The sequence below is a fragment of the Oryzias latipes genome, chromosome 5 (genome assembly GCF_002234675.1).
Source record: "Oryzias latipes chromosome 5, ASM223467v1".
In the NCBI taxonomy this organism is placed as follows: domain Eukaryota; kingdom Metazoa; phylum Chordata; class Actinopteri; order Beloniformes; family Adrianichthyidae; genus Oryzias; species Oryzias latipes.
In genome coordinates this window covers 6,241,471-6,259,831 of record NC_019863.2, presented here as the reverse complement: position 1 = coordinate 6,259,831, position 18,361 = coordinate 6,241,471, and the positions used below count along the sequence as shown (strand labels likewise).

The following is an 18,361-nucleotide window of genomic DNA, read 5'->3' as shown; positions in this document are numbered from 1 at the left end:
TCATTCGCTTAGAACAACAAACTGAATGCATAAAAAATCAAACTTCTTTGATTCATTTGAAAAACAGCTTATTTTATTTATTGTACAAGACTGAAGAAACAACTTCCAAGAGCACTGCAAGAGTTCTGTTTTCTTTTTAGGTTTTTTTATGTATGCATTCACTATTATGATGAATAGAATAACCTCCCCTACTAGACTTAATATTTGGTCATTAGAAATATACCATTGCATCACAACGCACAGAATTCAGGTCCCTAACAGTTACATTGTAATTCAAAGCGCCAGAGAAAATGACAGGCATCCTAAAAATAGCTTAGACCTTATTTAATATTTCAGAAACTCAGGAGAAGGTGGAGCTCTTGATTTTTCCTCAGATTTTTTCTTATTAAAAAATACTCTCCCATAATTTGCCTTTTATAAAATCAAGACTCATTCACATTTTTAAAGCCACACTAAGCACACTAAAAGTGCCCTTCCCAGTCAATACACAATCTCACCGACTTAACTAACTAATGCCTTTGTCCCAACTGTCCTGTTCCTGTGGTCACAGCTCACATGACTATGAAGAGCTCAAAGAACTGAAACAGCAACTCAGGCACTCCAGGAACAGATGTCACAGCTTCTGCCTAGGAAACCTGCAGCTGGGCCACAACCCACACCACGTCAACATAAAGCCAGCCATCTTTGCCCAAAGTCAGTCATTAGGCCCACGCTCTGGTATTGTTTCAACTGCGGTGACGATGGCCACATCTCCTTTACCCATGGCAACAGAGCCAACACGATCATGGTCTAACAGAAGAAAAAAGCTCTTCAACAGTAACGAGAACCATGGGACGTCAAGAACAAGCAGTTGCTAAATTAAACACAGCTCCTGCAGTGGGAAACTCATGGAGCTGCCTTTACCAGACGTCCTAAGAACAAGATCCCCAACTGCTGAGGGATCTCATCTGAGCCAAAAGCACTGGCCAGGTCAAAACAAACGAACAATTGTTTAATTGTCTCCTTGACTCTGTGTCCCAAATTACCACTGCTCCTAATTCTTTCTATAAGACATACCTTACAGACCATAAAATTCAACCCATCACTGATTACTAGTGAGTAAGGGAGCGAACGGACAAGCTGTTCCATACTTGGGATACACTGAAGTTAACTTGTCCTACCCACCGGACCTCTTAAGTACCTCCATTGACTTTGACACCCTGGCGTTGGTTGTACCAGACCATAATCAGTCTTCACCACAGATCCTTGTTTGCACACAAATACCCTTGATGTTGTTTACTCTAAGCATGTGAAAAGAGAAAAAAAACAACTATAGCCAACCGCACCTGGTTACAACCCAGTCTATAAGATCCTCCAGCACCGCTTCAACCAGAGGACAGACACCCACATTTTCTCTGTCACCTTGCAGTCAAACCAGCCATGCACCATCCAACCTGGCCAAACCATTGTCCTGGAAGGCAGCCTGGTCACAAGGTCGCAAGTTGGAAAAGCTGTTCTCCTCGAGCACCCACAGTCCAGCTTGTTGCCTGGACACATTGTTAAAAGTTGCCTAGTAGACATGCCACACCACCGGCCTTGTCACCTTGTGGTTATGGTGAGCAATGACTCCACCCACAATATACGAATCCCAGCAGGAGGCATATTAGCAGACTACTAAGCTCAAAAGAGCAGAGCCTCAAAAGACAATCTGCAGAGATGACATCAGCACCTCCCTTGCAGTACAACTTTAAAGACTCACCCAAACCCCCTGAATGGAAACAACCTATAATTCACAAGCTCAATATGTTCTGGCCAATTTTGAAAAGTCTTTTTCTGCTCTTTCTTGATCTAAGTGGTTTTCAGTACTTGACCTAAAGTCTGGCTATTAGATTCAGATGGAGGAAGCGGACAAACTAAAAACAGCATTTGTGTACCCTCCTGGATCTAGGAATTTAAAAGAATGCCCCAAAGAGTCACTAATGCTCCTAGCACCTTCCAGAGACTACTGGAGAACTGTGTGGGGGGGACTGAATTTGAAGGAGGTTTTGGTTTTCATTGACAACATCATCATTTTCGCACCAACCCTGGAGCAACATGAATCACGGCTGTGAGGGTCTAAACCAAACTGAAAGATTATGTTCTCAAACTGTCCCAAGAAAAATACCTTGAAAAATACCCCTCTCTAACATCCCTCTCTCTTCTTCCCTCCTTTCCTTTTCCGTCCGGTCCAACGCCAAAGATTCTCAAACATGATTGAAATTAATAAAGTTTGGCCTCAATTACAAATTGATTTATTCAGACATACCTCTGGTTTGTCTGAAGATTAATAACCCCTGTTGTTAAAATAAAATATGTCCAACACAAGAGGCCCTCAGCTCTCATCTGTCTGCCCAGCTGTTGGACAGGACAAGTTAAAAATAAATAAATAAATAAATAAAATAAAAAGAATCTAACCAGGATTCCCTTAGTAGTGGCGAGCGAAGAGGGAAAAGTCTGTCTAGTGAGCAGATTAGGGACGTGTTGCAGGAAAAAGACTTGAAAAGCACAGAGCTGTTACTGGTGTTAAATTGTGAGCCAACCTTTCTTTCTTTGAAAATAAAAACACTGTCTGCTGCGCTAACTACTGTTATATCTACAGCTTTAAACAATAACTTGTTCATGTTGAAATGTATCAATAAAGCTCTTTGTCGTGTTACAAGGACATCTTCCTTCTTTACATTTTAATCATCCAATAGACCCGGATGTCACTAAGAGTTACCTCCAGCTATCCATCAGCTCTTTTTGCTGCATGTCTGGCTCTCATCAGTAACCAACCTCCTACATTTTTTAGGATCCAGAAAATGCATTACCTGATTAAAGAGAGCGGGAGAATAAAGCACCTTCTTTGTGTGTGGAAACTCCTCTGATCCAGAGTTGCTACTATTTAAAAATTCGTATAAATCATTCCATCTGAGGAAGATACATTCGTGAGAAAGATTTCATCCCACAAGAGGGGTTTTGGTCTGAAAAATTTGACTCATGATGTTTTATGTATTAAATTACAAATAGCAATATAAACCGGTGGATGTGAGCAGCCTGTTGGTGACTCAGCAGATATTGCGACTCAGCAAGAAATAGTGACTTAGCAGAAATGCATGCATCTGCAGTTACACTAATTAATTCAATTTTGAAACCTGACTCGAAATCTGCTCAGTTTTACTTTCCTTGTCAAAGCATTTGGAGCCTTTTGTAAAATATTGCAAAATTTCGGGTGTTGTTAGGTTAAAGTCAGTCAAAGTCACACACTTCAGTGCATGACATTTGTTTCCTACGCTTGACCAATTGCCCAAAGAAATGGGCACACTTAAAATCATTTATGTCCGGCCAAATGTTTGTGCACTCAGTATTGAAAGTTTCTAACGACAACTTCCAGTTCATGTAATGTAAAAAAAATATGTCATCACTATGTTAGTGTCAGTGAAGTGTTTTTATGTGGTTGTGCTCTGATTCTGTGTCATAATGGTTGGAATTTTGCTGTTTTATTGTTTTTTTTTTTTTAACAATTTCCAACACCCACAGCACCACCTGGGTCACATCAGATCAGGTTTTCTGTACCTGTGTAGGTGTAACAGATTGTGCACTGCACATGTCTTTGTTTTAATCTGTGCAGCCAGAATTAATTAACAACAAAAAAGAAACAGACAGCAGAAATCAATGTAATGTGACACCTGCACACAGACTGGCAGACAGACACACAGGCATGACGACACAAAGATGTTTTGCCTTCTAGGTAACTACTATAGTAAAGTGTTCCCTCGCTTTCTCGTGTTTCAAAATTCACGGTTTCAGGTACTTATGTGAATTTTTTTTCCGTCACGTGACTCCTCTGGGTCATCAGAAGAACTCAGCTTAAGACACTTGTGTGAGACTTTTGCTTCTGAAGAAGGTGCTGCGGGGGAGGAGAACGGAGATGAAGAGCACGCCGGCCCATCGGCTTTCTTGTTGGCTGCCATCACACCGATCAACAGCTTTTTCCACTGGTTACTGAATCTCTTTGTACCCCTGCATGGAGACATGGCATCTGCTGACTCAGAAGTAGCCGGAAAATATCCTGATATGCTGAGGTTAATAATTGCGGAGAATAATTATCATCCTGATGAATGTAACCGGCCTCTTCTGGAAGAAGATGACTTCTTACACTTAACTAATGAAGGAGGAAGTACATACTCCTGGTTTTAAGGCACAGAGAGACAGAGTGACACTCCTAATGTGCGTTATAAAGTACGCTACAGTACAGTCTATTGGTCTTAATTGAAAAAAAAAACTCTTTATGTTAAACAATATTACAATGTTCCTATGTTTCACAAAACATCAGAAATGTTGCAGAAGGGTTTTTGATGAGTAAGGATCAGTGACGGGCATCCTCCAGCTGAATTGGTACAAAAGTACTTAATTTTAATCTTGCATGGCCAGATGTTTATGAGGTACATAAGCATAGAAAACCTGGTGATAAGGGATTGTACATCCTCAAAAGACTATTGAGGAAACATAGATCTAGAGCAGGGGTCGGGAACCTATGGCTCGCGAGCCATATATGGCTCTTTTGATGGTCACATGTGGCTCGCAGACAAATCTTTAATTATAGTTGTTTTTTTTCATTAGACCAGTCCTTCTCGGGCGCGATGTGATGCCAGAGGCGCGCAGTAGTAGCAGTGCTTAGAGAGAGAAATCTGCGCCAGCGCTATCAGTTACTGTTATCTATTATTTCTCAGAGTTTGTACCAGCTGGAAACTTGTGAATTGACGTACCTAAAACTACGCGCTCCCGTCTCTGAGAAAGAGCGCGCAGATGCGGGGACGGGATGTGTGAGGAAGAAACCAGAGGGTAGTTCTGAGGGGTTGTGGGGACAGGCAGCAGGTGAATCGCGCAGGGATTGTAAAAACGTAAAACCCGCTTCCCGTCACTCACTGCAGCGTGTGAGTGTGTGTTTGGCTCCACGTCTGCATGTGAGCAGTCTTTGTCACATCTACAGAACATTCATACCAACCTAAGATCACGTTTAAAGTCTCAACGCCTGAACGAAGCAGAAACTCACCACGGATCAACCAGACTAGACCATCAGCAAAACTACCACGAGAAATACTCATCATTTATTAGCAACAGAATAACAATGTTATTAAAAAGAATCCACAGACTTATTGTACTTTAAAAATGTTGAAATTAAATCAAATGCACACATTCATTTGTATATTTAGTTTTAAACAAATTGTCGCGGACTGAGTTGGATGGCTGTTGGGCCGCGTTAAAAGTTCTGGAGTTCATGGAACGCATCGATCAAGCAGAGATCTGATTGGCCCTCAGTTCTGTCGCTCAGCCTGTTGTTAAGTAGTTTGGACCAATGGGGTTCAGCTATGGGCCGAAGAAGGGAAATGGGAGGGCTGGAGCGGGAGCAGGGGAATATAAAGTTGGGAGAAGCGCTCTCATCTCGGCGGGAGAGATTCAGGAGTTGCTGAATTAATTGAATGAACGGCCTTTGTTGCGGTCTGCAGTAATCGGAATAAATAACTTTAAAAGAGGTTAAGTCTCCGTGCCTCAGTGTGGGGAAGGGACACTACATTATTGTATGGCTCTTTCGAAATTACATTTCAAAATATGTGGCATTTATGGCTCTCTTGGCCAAAAAGGTTCCCGACCCCTGATCTAGAGAATCAAAGATCAAAGACTGAACTCATAAACATGATTAGTCCAAGAGGAATTAGCCCACAGAAAGTACTAAGTCTTCATGTTCATGGCCTTGTGGAAGGGGTGCCTGCCCTGAGACTAGAAGGTTGTGAGTTAAAATCCATGGCTGAGTCATACCAAAGACAAAAAAAAAAGGAACTGCCTTTCTCCTTGACAGGTCAATTACCTGAAGAGATGATTGAAGGACCTGTCCAAATGTTTTCTTACTTTGGAGAAAAAGCTAAAAAAAAATCTAACAATAATTGGAATTTGGTTTTCTATCATTCAATAATTGTCTCATCACTCTGCTGTCAAAGATGGGGGTGATAAATACCAACTAGTGATACCAAAGTCTTGTATAAATACTTCCTTGAGTTATTTTTACAACAGCCTACTTAGTTCAGATTTCAGACGACTGAAAACACTATTAAAGATGCCTGAGAGGGCATGGAGGCCAACAGTCAGGAAAGACGACTGGACTTACATCAATTGTTGTGCTATACAGTGTGTCTGGCACACAAGCCCGACAACAAAAATCCTGCTGGTCTTTTACAATCAACGAGCAGGGAACCATGGGAAAAATTAGAAACTGACTTCATGGGCACATTCCCTAAAAGTAAGAAAGGAAAGATGTTTTTGTTAGTAGTCATGGACTTTTTTTCATTTTGGGTTGAACTTTTCCTGGAAAGGATAGCAGAGCTCACTGGGTTTATACATCCGTAGCGTCAAAATGAAAAAAGAAAGTTACCGGTTAGAAGTGGCAACAATCATACCAGCGTCCACTCAATCGAACTCATGTTAGGTAAGCTAATTCTTCTCTAAGAGTCCTAGTACATCACCTGTCCGCCCTGAGAGAGGATCCCTCCTTCATGTGGACATCCCTGAGGTTTCTTTCTTTTTGTTTTTTGTTTTTAGCAGTTTTTTCTTACCGAGAAGGAGGGTGTCTAAGGGCAGGGATGCCCAGTTTAGCTTAGTCTGTTTTGTTTAGTTCAGCAATGATCTATTGAATTTTATGACTGATTTCATGTTGTTATACAATTACCGGTATGAAGACGACTATTTAAGTAATATTAGTCTATATAAACAGAACTGAATTGAATTGAATACCAACATTGAGATGAATCACTGGGTGTGTTTTGACCCAAAGCTCCTTAGCATTGGGAGCTCTGAAGTGGCTTTATGGTCCAAATCATTTTATGTTTGTTTGTTTTGGAAATATTTATCTCTTCAACAATGCATAACAGTGGTACATAATCCTTACTTATTCACTATTACTATAAACAATTACAAACCAAGCATTTCACACATTTTATTCAACTCTAAATAAGTATACTATTTACAGGTCACCTTCCATCTTATTATTCGAAAGCATTTACATACTTAATATCTTTAATCATAATGTTTCATTTCACTGCTGGTCTACTATCTACTTATCTGACTAATCTGTTAGTCTCTCTTTGTCAGTCTGTCCACTGCTGTTCACATTCTTCCAAGTGTCCATCTGTCAACTTCCTGTCAGTCTACCTGCCGATGCAGCCATGAGGGGGACCCAACGCAGGGTCTCATCGTGCCGGTCCCAAACCCGGATAAATACAGAGGGTTGTGTCAAGAAGGGCATCCAACGTAAAATCTCTGTAAATCCAAATACATGTATATGAATCAGACCATTATGAAGTGTTACTAATGTTTCCTTATGTGCCGTATGCGTACACAGCTAGAGCAACTGTTATAAACAAGAATGCTAACCTTCTATAAAACTGTGAAATTACACAACTTAAAGATACACAGACTGCCCGGCTGGTTGCTCTGCCATGTCTCTCCCCATCTGATAAAATGCAACACCCTGACTGCTGATGTTGAAGTTCAATAATAAAATTACATCACTTTGCTTTATGATCTGTAAGGATTATGCATGCCTGCATGGTGATCATGTCCTGGAATCTTTCTCCAGCAATCAAGTTCTTCACCCTCTATTTATTTTTTTTTCAGTATAATATCCTTCTAAAGAGATTGTTGATGCAAAAAAGAGCCAAAACTGTATTAGTGTGGCTTCTGCAGATTTACATCTGTCACTTTAGACTTTGGGAAGATGGGAAACATCCTGGCCTTAAGAGTGTTAGATTCCAGACAGTGATGCTGATTTTGATTGAGAAAGTAAAAAAAGCTGTCGTGTTGCACACATACTGGTTTGCAAAGTTTTAGCAGCATGTTTAGTTGTGTTTTGATGTCAAATAACTGGTTGTTTAAACATCTCTTCCTATTTAGATTCTTGAGGCAAAATAATTATTGCTTATCAGATATTGCAGATCTAGAGGACAGTTTTGTGTATCTGCAGTGTGCATCGGTTTTTGTCTGAACTCAGAGACGACAGCAGTAAACATCTCTTACTCAAGCTGCAGCATGAAGCCAAGGATGATTGGTTCACGATTCAAACTCAATGGTCTCCGCTGTTCTGGAGGATCTCTGCTAGAGGTTCTGCAGGGCTGCAGTCTCCACAACTGCACAACAGCATTTTCACAAAAAATCTCTGAAAAAGTCACAAATTGCCACAACTCACTGTTGTTAACATGAGTTGTCTAGGACAGTGTTTTTCAACCGATGCGCTAGTGTGCCGCGGGAGATGGTTAGGTGTGCCGTGGGAAGTTGCCCTCATTAACTGATCAAAAAACATCTACCATCTCCAGGATTTCAGCTCTGTGTTCATCCAAACAGGTCCTGATAAAACACTGAGTAGTTAGGAATATGAAAGATCGTAAAATACTTTTTTCTTTATGTTTATTTTATTTTATTAAAGACATTTTGATAAGAATGACGGTACCGTGATTTAGCCGCAGCTTCAGCTGTTTTTTGGAAAAGCCCCGCCCCTTTAACTGTCTCCACCAATTATTCTTGGGGGCTTAATCACATGTCATCAGTCTGACCAATCAGAAGTGGTTAAAGTCTTCACTTCCTTGTCCCGATTTAGCTCGTAAAGTCTCTCAGTTCCAACAGAAATACCAGCCAAAGCTCGTCTTTAGTGGTGTAGCTTTCCACAGAATCCGGTGTCAGACCGTGGAACAATTGAAGAAAACAATGAAGCTCAGAGAAGCGATCTCCAGCCGTTTCCGCACTACATCTCCCATGATGCATTGGGTTAAAGTGACAGCATCTCAGCGCACAATGAGATCTATTGTTAAACGTCTTGAAACCACAACGAACACACATCAAAACGTTTCTAAATCTTCTAACTTAACTTTTATTACATCTTTTAGAAAAAACAGCTGCAGCTTCCAGCTTTTTCTGCCACAATTATCACAAATATGCATCTGAGATTGCAGAGGGGCTGTAGATCAATACAGACTATGAGTTTCTCCTTTTTTCCATTTTTGGATGTTGGTGTGCTGCAGGATTTTTGAAAGGTTGAAAAACACTGGCCTAGAAGTATACAAAACTAGTATATATTCACACAGGATACAGTACAGACCAAAAGTACGTTTCTGAGCTGCATTACTATCTATTCTAATGAGAGTAGAAATCTAATTTGTCATTGAATATTTGTATTTTTTACAGGTGTTTGTATGCATGTTGTTTGCCTCAACAACTTTGATAGTGCTTCTTGCACAACTTTTCTTTAGCCGCAAACAGACAATTATTGAGATGCTAAATGCAATAGAGTGATCCCCATAAACAGATGCAATCAGCAGGAAGATAATTGGTCTAAAATGGAAATATGTGGCAAAACAACCAATTAAGATTACTGGTTTTGACCTGTGAATTTTCAGTTTCATGTAACAAGAAAAACTGAGCCCATACTTGCCAATAATCTTTCTAGATAAAATCCTTAACAGATTTTACCACCCCTCATGTAAAGCATATTGTAATAATGTAACCAGTATATATGATAACAATAATAATGTAAGAAAAGTGGAAAAAAAGGAGTATGTGATCCTTCCTCTTATTCCAGACCTGTATCACAATCTAAAACACTGCTTTACTCCCAACCTTTAGTAGATTTGAATCTCTAAACGCAAATAAAGAGAAGACGGCTCTCATCTCTGCTGGCTTACTAACGTCTTCACCAGCAGATGTAACTAAACCATTTTTCATGGAGCTTATAGAAAACAGGCTGGCCTGATTTGTTTAGGCACCTAAGAAGTCACGCCATGTGCCTCGGGCCTCTGCTGCCATGTGTGCAAGCTTGTGATTACCATCTACATCTCTGACGGTGAAGCCTGAGGCCTCCACAGAAAAACCTGCTGTAGATAACTGCTTCCACCCCCACACTTAGGCAAACATCATCCCTCCCTGTGATGAGATATATAACACACAAACAGTCAAGCAGTGTTTTACAGCTGCAGAGAAGAGAGCACAACATCATCTTTGAACTTGGTCTCAGTAGGAATTAGCATGCATTATTTTAACACACCACCTCAACTTCGTGTGTCATGTACCAAATGATCTGCTGTGCTTGCTTCTATTTCAGATATATACTCTTCCAATTTTAGGATAATTGAAACAGAAGTCTAGTCAATACTTATCTTTCTATGGGCTTTTCCCTTTAGTGATCACCACAGCCAATCAGCTTCCTCCATCTAACCCTGTCGTCTGCATCCTCTCCTCTAACACCAGCTACCTTCATGTCCTCCTTCACATCATCCAGAAACCTCCTCTTTGGTCTTTCTCTAGACCTCTTGCCTGGCAGCTGTAGACTCAGCATCCTTCTACTGATACATTCACTGTCTCTCCTCTGGACATGTCCCAGCCATCTCAGTCTGGCCTCTCTGACTTTATCTCCAAAACCTCTAACACAGGGGTGTCAAACTCATTTTCACTGAGGGCCACATCAGCATAGTGGTTGTCCTCAAAGGGCCAGATGTAACTTATTCATGTAACTAAATGTACTGATAAATAAATGTAACTACTCCTTAATGTTAAATAACTCAATATTTATTCATTATAACTTTTTAAATGACAATTCAAGTTGCATAGTAAATGTATGTTTGCTTGTTATTCCAGCATAAATCCTTTTACATTTGATTCTGTCAGGTTAGGTTATATGGACAGTGTTTAAGTCCTAATGTATAGTTACCCATAAGTCCAATTTCCAGTAGATATGAATAAATACATACCAATTTTTATTTTTTATTCTAAGAAATTAAAAACTTTCATGCTCTTGGGGGCCAAATAAAATGACATGGAGGGCCACATTTGGCCCCCGGGCCTTGAGTTTGACACATGTGCTCTAACGTGCTGTCGCTCTGATGCACTCATTCCTGATCCTACCCAGGTCACTTCCAAAGAGAACCTCAGCATCTTCATCTCTGCTGCCTCCAGCTCTGCTTCATGTATTTTCCTCATTGCCAGTGTCTCTAAGCCCAACAACATGACTACTCTCACCAGTTTTATACACCTTTACTTTCAATAGAGCAGAAACTCTTCTGTCACACCTCAAACCTAACACGTTTCTCCACCCATTCCAGCCTGACTGCACTCGCTTCTCCACTTCTTTTCCACATCTCTATTCCTCTGGACTGTTGACTCTAGATACTTCAAATCCTCCACCTTCTTTATCTCTTGTCCCTGTAACTTCACTCTTCCACTTGGGTTCCTCTCATTCACACACATGTGCTCCATCTTCCTGCAGATAACCTTCATTCCTTTCCTTTCCAGAGCAAACCTCCACCTCTCTAGCTTCTCCTCCACCTGTTCCCTTCTGTCACTACAAATCCTAATATCATCTGCAAACATCATAGTCCATGGTGATTACTGTCTGACCTCATCTGTTAGTGTCCATCACCATTGTAAACAGGAAGGGGCTCAAAGGTGATCCCTGATGTAATCACACTTGCATCTCTATCCCCCCTACAGCCCACCTCACCACTGTCTTACAGCCCTCATACATGTCCTGCACTGCTCTAACATACTTATATGTCACTCTACACTTCCTCATACATGACCACAGTTCCTCTCTGAGCACCCTGTCATAAGCTTTCTCTAGATCTACAAAGACACAGTGTAGCTCTTTCTGACCTTCTCTGTGCTTCTATATCAACATCCTAAAAGCAAAGATTGACTGTGTAGTGCTCAGTCTTGGCATGAAACTGCTGCTCACAAATGTTCACTTATGCTCTCAGTCTACCTTTAGCTACTCTTTCCCATAACTTCATTGTATGGCTCATCAGCTTTATTCAAATTCATAGATTTTTATTGTCATTGTATTTCTACAACGAAATTCTGTTGCACACTCAGTCAAAAAAAAAAAAAACAGTAGACATAAAATAATAAAAAGCAATAAAATAAAAAAATATAAAAACAGCAGAAATTTGACGCTAAGAAGTTTTAAATAAAAATGTCATAATAAATAAGCAGTTTTGTTGCACATTCAGTGGTGCATTTATTATATTGAGGGATGTCTGAGATTATTAAGAATTGAGTCAGTGGGAGGTAGAAAGCGGGGGGGGGGGGGTATATGGAGACTCAGCTCTGGGAAAGAAACTGTTTCTCAGTCTATTTGTCCTTGTTTTTAAAACCCGGTACCTCTTGCCCGATTGCAGTGGCACAACAAGGGAATGTGCAGGCTGGCTGCTGTCCATGCTGATGGCCCGTGAAAGCAAATGTTTTCTATTTTTCTGTTTTGTTACAATTTGCCAGTGATGAACCTGCAAGCTGTTGGTTTGCGTTGAATTTTTTATAAAATACATTGTGTTATTTCACTAACACTTGTTGTCAACAAAGTTTAATTCAGTTGTCTTGAAAAAAATGGCTCCAATTCAGATTCTTGATTGACTATTATCTTCAGAGTAATGTCAGTCAGCTCCGCAGCTGAGGCAAGGCTCCAGCTACATGAAAGCTGTCTGCAACCTGCCTCACAACAAAGTCAACTCTGGTTTTTCTTTATTCGAGTGTAACCACTTTACCAGTTTGCATTTTCATATTGTGTTTAGTAGAGCAGCAGAGTTGACACTGGCAGCTGCTGAGCAGCTTTGCTAGCTCACTTTGGGCGTCAAAAGCAAATCTAACCATCTGTATGAGAAGCATTTAGTTCAGTTTTATTTAGTCCTACGTAGAAACATGTGGAAAAAGGTGTTTGGTAACATCAACAATATCATAACTAGTTAAACTAAAAAAACCCGATTGGTCACAGATGTCTGCAATCTAGAAAAGACAACAGTTGAGACAGGCTGTTCTTTGACACAAACAAATGTGAAATATCACAGTGGAGCTTAACTGGGCGGCACTACTGCTACATGGAGATGCTTATCCAGCTGCTGAGAGTCTATCAACAGTTATTTTAATTGTTTCACAAACAGGTTGTGATTGGGTTCCCTCTTAATGACTGAGAGAAATGTGCCTTTACATAAAAAATGTTAAAGTTGTACTTAAGTACAATTTCCTTGAAAATAAAAACAGATCAATCACACACTGCTTTAAGTTGTTTGTTAAGACTTTTCAAACATTTAAATCAATGTTTTTTTCCATTTATCTTTGTGTATGGCTTTTTTATAGGTATTGTCTGAAGGGATCAAGCAGTCTGAAGCTCAGAGAACTGCTGTTCTTCACTGTGAAGTTGCCCCTCTCACCACATTTCTTCCTGCAGAGGCTGACCGTTCTCATCAGGCCACAGAACAGCTTCACAAATTGGGTTGCAGTCCTTAAAGTCTGTATCACACAGCCACATTGTGTAATCTGTGCATTTCCACATATGAAATGTCAGTCTTTCCTGAAACATGCGTGATGTGTGTAATTCAGAAGTGTTTCTTGCGTTCATGGATGTGCACAGATGCCCATCAAGGGTTTTGGCTGACGGGTCTTTACGTGAATTTGGTTTTGGGAGTTCAACATGTTTTGTTGGTTGCAATTCAAAAAGCGCTGTGCAGAAGCCGGGCGGGTACGGTGGGCGCGGATGCAAGCTGACCAGCTGCGGCTCCCACTGGAGCCCCCCAACCCCGACGGGCTTCCCAGCTGGCCCAAAGCAGCTGAAGACCATGTCCCACTGCTGCTATGTACAATTTGTGCACATTGCACAGATAAACTGGTCATACATGAATATAAGTGGAAAAAGTGAGAAAAGTTGTGTTTTTTAATGAATGAAACATGTTAAAACCACAGAAGAAATATGAATTAAACACGTAAAGAATATTTAACCCTGCGCAGCAATAAATTTCTTCACTTTGACATTCAGAGCACTGAGCAGAAATCACATCGTGTCAGCACCATGGTCAGCTCCCGCAATGCTTTGCTTGAATTAAACAGTCAGATTCCCCTGTTCTGCACCACTTTTAAGTCAAGGCCGTGTCACATAGCTGCTACGTACAACCTGCACATTGTCCACAGATGATATTTTGGTCTTCGGTTTTGTCGAGATTGTGTAGAAGGTTGTTCAAGCCTTAGACGCACTTAAAACAAATCCAGGTACTGCAGCAATGTGCATCTTGGCTGTGTGTGGGAAAATTGAATAGTGTAAATTTGGGCATATGTTGAAGAGGGACAGACAGCAGCATGATAATTTCTTCATTCCAAACGTTATAACTTTAGTCACCCCATCTCCACCAAAGACAAGGAGCCACTAGATGAATCTGAGGAGTAGAGACTGGTGGGAAAAGATTGTTCTTTTTGAGTTCACCGATCAAGAGTGGAAGCGGTCCGGCCGTCCATTTGAACAGCTTCACAGGACTGCTCGGAGCATGAAGCAGCAAAAGCACACACGCCGACCCAAAGCTGCACCTCTGCTTGGAGACATATTTCTCCAGAGTCTGGCTGCTCGCGATGAAGCCGAACTGCACTCCGGAGCACACACCATAACAAAGAACCCTCCCCAGCTCACAGACACTGAGCTCTGGGGGCCGGCAGCTTGCTGAGATGCCGACCTACCACGCTCCGCAGCCTCCTCCGAAGTGCACAATATCTATGGGTGACATAAAAGCCAGTGCAGTAATGACCCACAGTCAGAATGAGTGCTTAGGTGCACCCCGATCGGATCAAATATCGGCATAACTCACCCATGTCAATCAGAATGACATTTTGATCCAAATGAGTCTGATCAGGTCAGAGTACTTCGATTGCCGTGTTTGCATGGCACATTTTTACTCTGATCAGGCTTTTAATCTGATTAGTTGTGTCCATGTAGAAGCAGCCATTGACAGTTACTGAGAACCACACTGGACCACAAGTTTAACTGCAACCCACAGGTTTAACCCTTGTGCTATCCTAGTCACTTTAACATTGGGAGTTGGGTCATCTAGACCCACTAGACCAGGGGTGCTCATTACGTCGATCGCGATCGACCGGTTGATCGTCAAGGACATGAGGGTAGATCGCGGGACAGAGAAGATTAAAAAAAAAAAGTACTTCTTAAAAATCCACCAGCCAATCAAAATCCTTACAGAGAGGTACGGGACTTGATTGACATGCAGAACAGCCAATCGGACATCCCCTGATGCATACGTCGCTGCAGACGTGTGTTTAAATTCACTGAGCGCAAACTCTCTGTCATCAGAGAGTTGCTCTCTGCCCCGCGTCACGTCAGGTTCCCGGCAGAAGACCGCTCCACGCAAGCGGAGTGTTTATTGAAGTCGCCCCGCGATATATATATATATATATATATATATATATATCCCTTGTGCTATCCTATGACCCCACCCTTACATTGACGTGTTCTCCCTACCATGACAAAGGTGGATAAAGGTGGAAAGATTTCATGTAATCCATGGACACCAGTGAAGATCACAAATCAGTGAAGAAAAAAGGTTCAGCGCACTGTCTAGTGGGTCTAGATGACCCAAGTCCCAATGTTAAAGTGCCTAGGATAGCACAAGGGTTACATATATATATATATGTATATATATATATATATATATATATATATATATATATGTATATATATATATATATATATATATATATATATATATATATATATATATATATATATATATATATATATATATATATATATATATATATATATATATAGATATAGACTGTGCTTTGCCTGTTTCCTGATGCTGCCCGCTTTCATTACATAAGGGTTAATGGCAGACAGAGAGTGCATTATAAGAAATGAACGCACCCTGCAGAAGCCTGAACTGTCCGACACGAAGCAGAGGCCATCATCCCGCTATATATATATATATATAGGTAGATCTTCAAGACATTGTTGATTCAAAAGTAGCTCACACGCCAAAAAAGTGTGAGCACCCCTGTTCTAGACAGTGCTCTGAACCTTTTTTCTTCAATCATTTGTGATCTTCACTGGTGTCCATGGATTACAGGAAATCTTTCCACCTTTATCCACCTTTGTCATGGTAGGGAGAACACGTCAATGGTCATCTTGACCCCATAGGATAGCACAAGGGTTACAGCAAGTGCAGCTAATCTAAAGCATAGAAGTACATGTCTGTTGGTCACAAGGATCAGTATAATTTATTCTGGTATGTATACAAAATCTTACTAGTGTGCAACAAAAAATGATACACAACAATTTAAATGAAACAATTTGCTGGTTAAAACAAAGATGTTGATGTTAGGTGGCATCTTTTTAAAAAAAGACACTCATGGAGAGAATCTGTAGGTTGACAATTTCATTGTTTACCTACAGTTACAAGAAATATGTTAATGTTGCAACAAGAATCCTTCAATGAAAAAACAAGACATTCCCCCTTTATAAGCTGTACGTGTGTGATGCTTTTGCATCATCAGCCACACCCAAAATCCTCAAGAGTCCTGCTTCTTGTTTCAATCCATTTGATGCACTGACTCATTTTTCCTGCATCCCTTTAAAGAAATGAGGCTGCACTAAGTGCAGCACTGTGCTTTGCCTGTTTCCTGATGCTGCCCGCTTTCATTACATACGGGTTAATGGCAGACAGAGAGTGCATTATAAGAAATGAACGCACCCTGCAGAAGCCTGAACTGTCCGACACGAAGCAGAGGCCATCATCCCGCTCATACCATGGTCACTTACAAATGCAAAAATAGTCAATCAGTTTTTAGTATTTTCTTCTATTTTTTATCGGTTTAGATCGCTTTTTTCACAAAAATGGACCATTTGTTACGTGGTGCTGCGCGTTGTCACTGTAACATGACAATGCGCTTAGCCGGCACCGACCTCGACTGCAGCCGCAAAGGAAAGTGATATAAATGCTGATCGTGATGATGGGTTAAATAAAGCATCAGATCAGAAATAAAGTTCACCTCTTACTGCTTGTTTTTGTCCAGATGATGAAGCTAAAGTTTGTTTTAAAGAAGCCAACGCAGTAATACAAAACATTTAAGATATGTGACCAGAACTTTTTTAGGCGTACAGTATCACAGTGGATAATACCTTTTCACTACACACCCAGCAGCCAATCACAATCGAGTATCCACCCGGACCATGGTACAATTTGGTTTATTCACTGTTTATTTTTGGCTCATCAAAAGGCAGTTAAGGCGGGTCATGCAGGCATGTTGATGAGACTGACAGATCACGTTCCGATCACGTGCAGAATGAAATACCAATAGTGTTACACTACGCCCACTGTTTTTACATTGTTGTTAAATCTTGACACAAAAACAACACATCAAATAGAAACAAATGTGTTTTACAATGTTGTTGTAAAGCTGAGCGAGCATGGAACTGAAATGTCCTTTTTATATATTATTTTTCAAAATACATGTTCAAACTACAAGATTGAATTGACCTAAAAAAAACATGTCCCTTTAAAATGCAAAGGAATTTGTTTTTATTTAACATTTAAATAATTAGAAAAAAATTAATCTGTGATTTTTTTTCATGTTTAATTTTCAATGTGTAAATGTAGTTTTAAATTGCACATTGAAAACACCAATTTCAGTGTCTTGAGTTAAAGATCAATTAGAATTTTGGGTGATAAACTTCCTCACTAACCATCTGTAAGCTTAGTGAGACCTGCTGCAAGTTCTTTGTCCAGTGGTTTGTCACAACTTCTTTGACTCCTGCAGAGGATCTTTTTAAATTTGTTGTGTGCCGTCAGCACACACACACACACACACACACACACACACACACACTCGATAGGACCGTCATCCAGCAGCAGGACTGTTCAGACATCACTGGGCCTTCCACACAGAAACCCACCAGAAAACAGCGCAGCACCAACAGTCATGTCCTCACTAACAACACTCGGTTTAAATATTTTTAAAAAAACGTAAGTATTAAAGTCCGTTGACATGTACAGTATTTCTGCAATAAAGATAAAAAGTTTGGGTTAAACTGAGATAAAGACATGTGAATACATTTTGTGATCAGTGGATGCCTTGTGCATGAAGGGATTTGACTAAGGCGGGCGCTGGGAAACATGAGTAAAAGGACTGAAAAAGTTAGAAGGGTGCATCCTTGGAGGCTTTAAGCAGCACAAGGTGCATCTCAATGAAAATAGTGATAAATGTAGAGGAGAGGAAAGTTTTAGCCCCTTAACTTATGTAAAAAAAAATGATACTTTTCCATCATCTACCACTGGAGGAGTCTATCCCACATCCACCAGAAACTGCTAAACCACTGATCACTAGTCTCTTCCTCAGAGGACTAGCATCTATATGCCCCCCCCCCCCCCCCCCCCCATATTTCAGACATCAGCCCCTCCTGAACCTCAGCCTCCTGCAGAGACACTTCTATCCTGTTCATGCTGACATCGACGGCTGCTTCTGCTCCAGCGCCTCTGCAGATGCGATGATCTGAGCGTTT

At 40.7% G+C, this 18,361-nt stretch overlaps 1 protein-coding gene across 1 annotated transcript in view; it reads right to left on the bottom strand.

Moving 5' to 3' along the window:
• The window catches only part of LOC101172970 (poly(rC)-binding protein 4-like), an 87,388-nt gene that overhangs the window by 66,424 nt on the left and 2,603 nt on the right, over positions 1 to 18,361 (bottom strand). The window lies entirely within an intron of this gene.